Source organism: Lissotriton vulgaris, chromosome 8, assembly GCF_964263255.1.
Source record: "Lissotriton vulgaris chromosome 8, aLisVul1.2, whole genome shotgun sequence".
Classification (NCBI taxonomy): Eukaryota; Metazoa; Chordata; class Amphibia; order Caudata; family Salamandridae; genus Lissotriton; species Lissotriton vulgaris.
Window position 1 is genome coordinate 263366294 of NC_141696.1, and position 7447 is coordinate 263373740.

Below are 7447 nucleotides of genomic sequence, written 5' to 3' on the forward strand. Positions count from 1 at the left end.
TGTTAATCTCTTTCAATTGCATCAGCTTGTTGACACATATCCCTTCCAAATATATGCAATGCAAAGTCCTTTCAATATTTGTACAACTTGTTTGTTGTAGTAGAGAAGCAAGGCTTCTGCAATGGAAACTTCAAGAAGTGCTGCAGTGGTATTCTGGAAGTTGTGAACTTGCTCATTAGCACTCAGCGGGCCAGATGTGTTTTGTACATTTCCACAAAGGGTGCATAGAAATCTATTCATTTTAGTTAGCTCCAAAGAACATCCTTGCTCCTCTGACAATTGGTGCATTATTTGGCATAGCCTGCCCTACACCATGTGCTCAAGGTTTAAATTGTCCTATCCCAGTTATGTATATATCAACAGTAATGTGTAATATCAATTGATAGAGAGTATGTATGACCATCAAATACAATATGGTTTCATCTCTTAGCTTAAGGCTTTATTTGACATTAAATGTAAATACTGAGATAAACAAACACAATAGAATATTGAAGGTGATGTGTGTGGAAAAGGGAAGTTGTTGAGTGTATAATGGATGTAAAGGTAAATAGGGTGAGAAAAGGACCATTATTTATTGCATACTTTAAACCTGGTTATGTACCTATGCTGTCCTTTTTAGGTCTCGCTGGTGTTAACAGCGCAAAGCGCTGCTCCAGCGAAAGACCAATTGTTGTGGGTTTGCCAGGAATGGGGCGCAGGGGGTGGTTACGCGCTTCACCTCAGCGATTTCATCTTGAGGACGCGCTTCTGCAGTCAGGCTTGCATCACGTGTGCAGACTCTCCAGGGCGCTGCAGATCTGCTTTTGCGATCACGCCTAATGACTTCCGTGTCTCGTTTTTTTTAGGCAAGTTGCACGCGCTTTTTTTTTTGTAGGCAAGTGGCACGCGCTTGACTCTCCAGGGTGCTGCAGATCTGCGCTGCAGATCTGTTGTTGTGATCGCGCCTAATGGCTTCCGTGCCTCGCATTTTTTTTAGGCAAGTTGCACGCGCTTGACTCTCCAGGGCCCTGCAGATCTGTTGTTGTGATCGCGCCTAATGACTTCTGCGTCTCTAATTATTTTAGGCAAGTGGCACGCACTTCTGCTGGACGTGTGCAGACTATCCTGTGCGCTTCAGTTCAGATGTTGTTAACTAATGTGCTTGGTGATTTTTATTTAACCACAGTGTTAAAAGTCGCAAAGGTACGTTAAAAGCCGCCTCACTGGGACTATGGTTGCTTTTAAATTCCAAAGCATTACCACGTCTCAAACTTCGTAACCCTTCTTGGCGCTGACACCATTGCGGTTAAAAGAACGGCTTACAATATATAATTTCTACGATAGCTCTCATGTTATGGAATTAATTAAAATCAACAAGTTATGTAAAAAGCCGCCTCACTGCCGCTTCTGCTGGCCCTGTGCACACTCTCCTGTGCGCTTCCGATCAGCTGTTGTGAACTAATATGATTGGTGCTTTTTAGGTCTCACTGGTGTTAGCAGCGCATAGCGCAGCTCCAGCGAAAGACCTATTGTTGTGGGTTTCCTGGGAATGGCTGAGAGGGGGAGGTTACGCGCATAACCTCGGCGATTTCACCTCGAGGACGCGCTTCAGCTGGCGGGCTCGCATCACGTGTTCAGACTCTCCTGGGTGCTGCAGCTCTGGTGTTGTGAATGTGCCAAACTTGCCTAATGACCACGCCTAATGACTTCAGTCTATCAGTCTAGCCGTCAATGTGCCCCGACGCCCCCACTCACCGGGTCTCTCATACTCCTCTCATCCTGTCCCGCGGTAGTGGCGCTGCACGGGATTCGTAGGCGGCTAGCTCCCTTCCCTTCACAGGAGCGCGGGGTAGGTTCCAGTCCGCTTCCTGTCTGTGCTGGTGGCCCCGCCCTCAAGCAGGCAGTCAGGGGCTGTCCAGCCTGGCTTCTTGTGTCTCGCCCATGCAGAGGGACCGGAAACACTCAATCCAAGAAAGGTACGTTGCTTGTTGTGGTCGGAATTTGCTTGCTGCATTTCTCAGTAGTGTCTACCAACTTTGTTTGATGCGCTCTAAGCTTTCAATTAGCTAGATAAGAATATTTACATTTTAAAGAGCTGCGAATGTTGCTGTATACAAGGAGGCGCGATAGGCAAAGAATCACACAAGCTGATGAAGTGGGGAGCCGGGATCCCAACCTAGGTTTCTTCTTCTTCGAGAGACACACTTTCCGCTCTGCCCCAGCTCACCTCAGTCTGAAGTTCTAATGCTCACTCTGACCTGAATGGCAAATGTATTTACTCTTATTGCCATAGGCAAACGTTACCATTTATAAACTGTTTTAGGAGGAAAAAAGATTGCCTCAGCTGTGCGAGATCCTGTCTTCCTTGGATCCACCTGTTGGGCATACTTCACTGCAGGCTCTCTGAGCTGGATGTACCCTGTTTAGTGGCCTCTTTATGCCGGGTGAGACCACCGCCTTTATCCTCTGGGACTCTCTCCCAGCCTCTCATGGCCCTTCCTGTGAGATTCAAGCAGACCTCTTCTCTGAGGTATTGAGCCCCCACACACCCCATTGGGCCCCTGCATGTGGGCGTAAAGCCTTGAAGCACCCTCTCTGGGGCTTTGCCTGTGTGGCGCTCAGTCCAATGCCCGCAGCCCTCATTCTAGGCCCTGCCTGTACAGTGCAGCTCGCCAAGATCCCCTCCGGGCTCTTTGCCTGAGGGGAGCCAAACCACTGTCCCTCCATCGAGGACCCCCATGGGGTGCGCATGCACCCATTCCTATTTGTACTGCAGAGTGCAGAGCCACTGCCCTTTCCTCTTGGCCTGGCCTGTGGGGCTTATAGCGGATGTCTCTGCTTGTAGAGGGCACCTGTACATTAACCCCCCTCACTGGGCCCCGTCTGTGGAATGCAGGGGTAATGTCCTTCCATCGATGCCCCCCATGGGGTGCGCATCCCCCCAACCCTTTCCCATTTTTACTGCAGAGCCAGAGTGCAGAACAACTGGCCCTTCCTCGTGGCCTGGCCTGTGGGGCTTATAGCGATATTTCTCTGCCTGTAGAAGGCAGGTCTCCGTTAACCCCCTTCCTGCTCCCACACCTGCGGAATGCAAGGGGTAATGTCCCTCGGTCCGTACCAGTTTCCGCTCCCTCACACTTTCAGCTTCTCCTCTGCCTTTCCCCTCCGGGTTGAGGGTCCTGCGGGTGGGTGCGCTGCTCGATGGGACTTGGGAGCCCCCTACCCGCATATGCTCCCAAGTACTGAGTGCTTTAACGCCAATTGGGGGCAGCTGCCACACAGCCCCATTGAGCCCCGCCGGCCCCCTGAATGGTCAGGAGAGGGGGGCTCTCCCGGAGGAAGGGGCGGGGAGCTATGATTTTATGGAGAGCTCAGAAGCAGCGCCATTCAGATTTATGTGCACTTCGACAACCGCAAGATCTGAGGAATCCCTTCGAGGGGGCTTCAGAGGGACTTTTGCAACCTTCTCAAAGCGGGCTGGGGCTGATCTCTGGAGAAGCTTGGCATCAATAGTAATATTTCCAAATTACCATCATGACTCTGGGCAATAGCTTGCTTAATCTTCCCGACGGCCCCCAGCGCCTAGAGACCCTTACTGGTGATTGTGCCACTTTACGAATGTGGATTATCATGTCATATGCTGGGATTCCCATATAACTGTAATTACTAATCAAAGGCCGGCTTAATATCCCACCCGCATTCTGTTAGCCCCGCACAGCTGGTCAGGGGGCGTCCTCCGCAGAGGGGTCTGGGCTGCTGCTGCCCTCACACTGCACTACAGCTAGTGCATACTGGCCGGGGTCTGCAGGAAAATGCACAGCTGATACAGCGCCTCTCAAGAGACAACCGTGTGGGAGCTATGCAAATGTTTACAAGTGTGAATGCGGTGGCACTGGTGCCTATCTGGTGCCTACTAGACTCGCAAGTCCTTGTGGAAAAAAGCTATTTTTTGTTTGTAATCTTTTTGGTGCATTTAAGACAGAGCTGCACGAAACTTCATCTTAAAAGGATGCCCTGCCACGGTCTAAGGTGGCTCTGTGCCACCATGGCTCAATGCTTTTCTCTGCCCGGCCACAGTCTCTGGTGACTTGAGAAATCCGTGGCTCACAGGGCTTGGGTGGCTTCCTGACACTGTGGAACTGTTCCTTCTATGTTGTCTCAGGGATACCCGTCTCTGTCGGAATCTGGCCTTCCCCTGGCACGGCTAGGATTGGGATGCTGTAGCTCACAGTACTCTCCGCCGCCACAGGCGGGGGACTCACTAGAGTCAAATCTGTAGTTGCACAGTTCATTAAAACAAGCATTTGCAATGCAATAGGTCTTGCATTTGCGAGAGTTTGAGCTATTGGCATTGTAAATGGCAATGCCTTTTATTAAAAGCGTTTGAAAACCTGCAAACTGTGCGTAAACAAGCACTTTGTAATTGTAGTCCTTGCTTATGAGAAGCAAAGCTGGCAGTCTCTTTTACTGACAGCCTTGCTTCTCGTAAGCAAGGAATTTACGTACAAAGTGCATGTTTATGCATGGCTTGTAGGTTTTCAAAACAAAAGAATAAAAGGCATTGTCATTTACAATGCCAATAGCTCAAACTATTGCAAATGCGATACCTATTGCATTGCAAATGCTTGTTTGGAAATTATATTTGTTTTTCTTATTTTGTAGATATATTTATTGTTTTTAACACTTCGTCCTGAAGAAGGTGGCGTAAACCAGCTACATACCACCGAAACGCTGGGTTGACATCTTATGATATATAATTGTAGCATTTGTGTGAAAGAGATTTTTTTGTTTACCATTGACCTTAAATATTTTGTGCAATTCCTTGTTATAGGCTTATGGAATATTAATAAATTAAATGTTTTTGAGTTGATGAAAATTTATGTTTTACAAGGAGTAAAAAAAACGAAAGGGTGTTATTACAAACCAGAGCCGACTTTAAAATAATATGATGTCTTTTAGATTATGAATTGTGTTTGTCAGTATCTAATTTTCTGATATGATCAATTACTTGTTAGAGACTACTGCTTTGTGATATTTTACAGTCCAAGGATTTTATTGTTATAATAAAGGATAGATACTTTTGCATCACACAGGTTTTGGTGTATGGATGTTTGAATGGTAATGTAGTGTATGATTTTCTTCTCCTGAAAAAAGTGAATTAATTGATTATCAATACATGTATGGCACACAAGAGCGGTGCATTACTGTTGATAAGTATTTATCCCTGTTCCTTTTGTTAGAAGTGTTCCTCCCATATATTGTGGCTATCCCATGTTTATGCATTTGCAAAATAAGTCATGGATTGTGACGGAATACTGGACTGTGGTTTGGGCATGTCATTGAGTTCTCTACAGTGGTGTAGCTAGGCCCCTTTGCCGCCCGTATCGGTCCCTGTCTGTGCCGCCCCGCGGCTGCGCTGAAGAGTGTACGGGGGCAGGGGTGCTGGTGATGCAAACTCATGTGAGGTCGGGGGGGGCGTGAGCCGCCTCCCCCAAAACTACCCCACTGGTTCTCTAGAGTACTGTCAATGTTATGCTGAGCTTGGAATTCTGCAGACACCAGTTGAATTAACTGCAACAATTATATGGCTTATGAAGTATTATGAAGTATTTGAACCCCAGTGAATGGTCCTCCTCTCGCCTGGGGGTGGAGCTCATGACTTGTGCCCCCCTGCTGGAGGACCGCCTGGTATATTTACACACCCTGGAGTGCCTGATGGGATCTCTACGCTGTGAAGGGAGCAGCCGTAGAGTATTAAATGTTTACAAAGTGAGCACCATCATTAAATCGGCCCCTCTGCAAACCTCTGTACTCAGAAAACGCAAGCTTCAAGGGAGTCTATTTCTTCTGATCAAATAGAGAATGGCTGCAATGCTCAGGGAGAATTTTTCCTGCGCGTGGGGAGTATTGAACATTTTTCCTGCCCACTTCTGTTATGCATTGCACTGTGGACATCGTCAAGTCAAATTAATGATGTAGTGCCCCCCCGCCCCATGGGGTGGGATGAAATCACGTTGACTTGTTGTCGACAGACACTCTGCCAGGAGTCAAGCGGGCTAATTTTAAATACATTTGCAGTGTCATAATTGTTTTTTACATTTGACAGTGTTTGTATGTACAAAGTCAGATGCGACGTGTATACATTTACCCTGTAAAAGCAAGAATGTCAAGGGCATTATTGATTGAGTGGCTGTTTCGAAAATGAACGTCTTTTTGACTGTAATTCGAAAGGGTTTGATTTCAACGCTTAAAAAAACAAAAAAATATAAACTTTTTTTTAAAAGAGACTATATAGGGGCATATTACCTAGCAATAGCGATAATTATCACTATTGCTTGGTTAGAGACAAAAATTTACAGCTGAGCTGCGGCGATTTTTACTGCAAATAAACCTTGGTATTACCAAGGTTTATCGCAAATGCGATAAAAATCGCCGCAAATGAATGAATATCGCTGAAAAGACAGCGATATTCATGCATTACCGAGCTAATGCTCTTAGCCATGTTATCCACCTCCCATTGGATAACATGGCTAAGAACTGCTCAGGGCAGGTGTTAGCTTTTGGAGATATTCGCGCTTAGCTCGAATATCTTCAAAAGTTGTTGGTAATAGGAGATAGCAATGTTAGCAACAGTTTTCAGTCGCTAACATCTTGGCACGCCCACTTTGCATGTAATTAGTGATAAATATCACTGACATGCAAAGTGGGGCTCAAGATGGTCGCTATCTCCTCCTAGCTGTCGCTAATTGGTGTTAGCGACAGCTAGGTAATAGGGAGATAATTTTATCTCCGCTTTCTTGGCTTTTAACCCCTTTGATGCTCATGACGAGCTGAGCTCGCCATGAGGCACAGTTGAGCTGTGCTGATGACGAGCTGAGCTCGTCATGAACAATGATAAATCTGAGAATCCAGCGCTGGAGAAAAATATCCCTAGCAGCCAAGGTGTTAAAGCCAAAAAAGCGGAGATAAACCCCCTTGATAATATGCCCCATAACCACTTAATATCTTACTGACAAGATTTCATATTTATGTCAGTTATTCGATATATGTTCCATGTTTTTCAACACATTGTCTTTGTTCGTGCTTGATTTCATTTTATCCACAACACAAACAGACATATTCCATTCGCAGGTTCCAAGCATTATCGCTGTTCTATTTAAAAATGTATGAAAGAATAACACCACTTGTTTTTGTCAAGTAAAAGAACAGTTATTTGTTATTCAAGCTTGGTTAAGTTGATTGAATTTGACAATGTAGAATGAAGCATCTAAAGCAGGGCTGCCTGAATGTAATAATCAAACAATAATCAAATACATAAACAGAAAATGTAAGTCTGCATGTGGCTTCCACTTCGGACCTCACGTCACTTTGTATTTGTGGTAGTTTCCTCAAAATGTACTTTTGGTGGAATGACATGCCTATTGCTTTGTGAACCATTATTTCCTCCTGTACTCCCATTGTGTTTTTG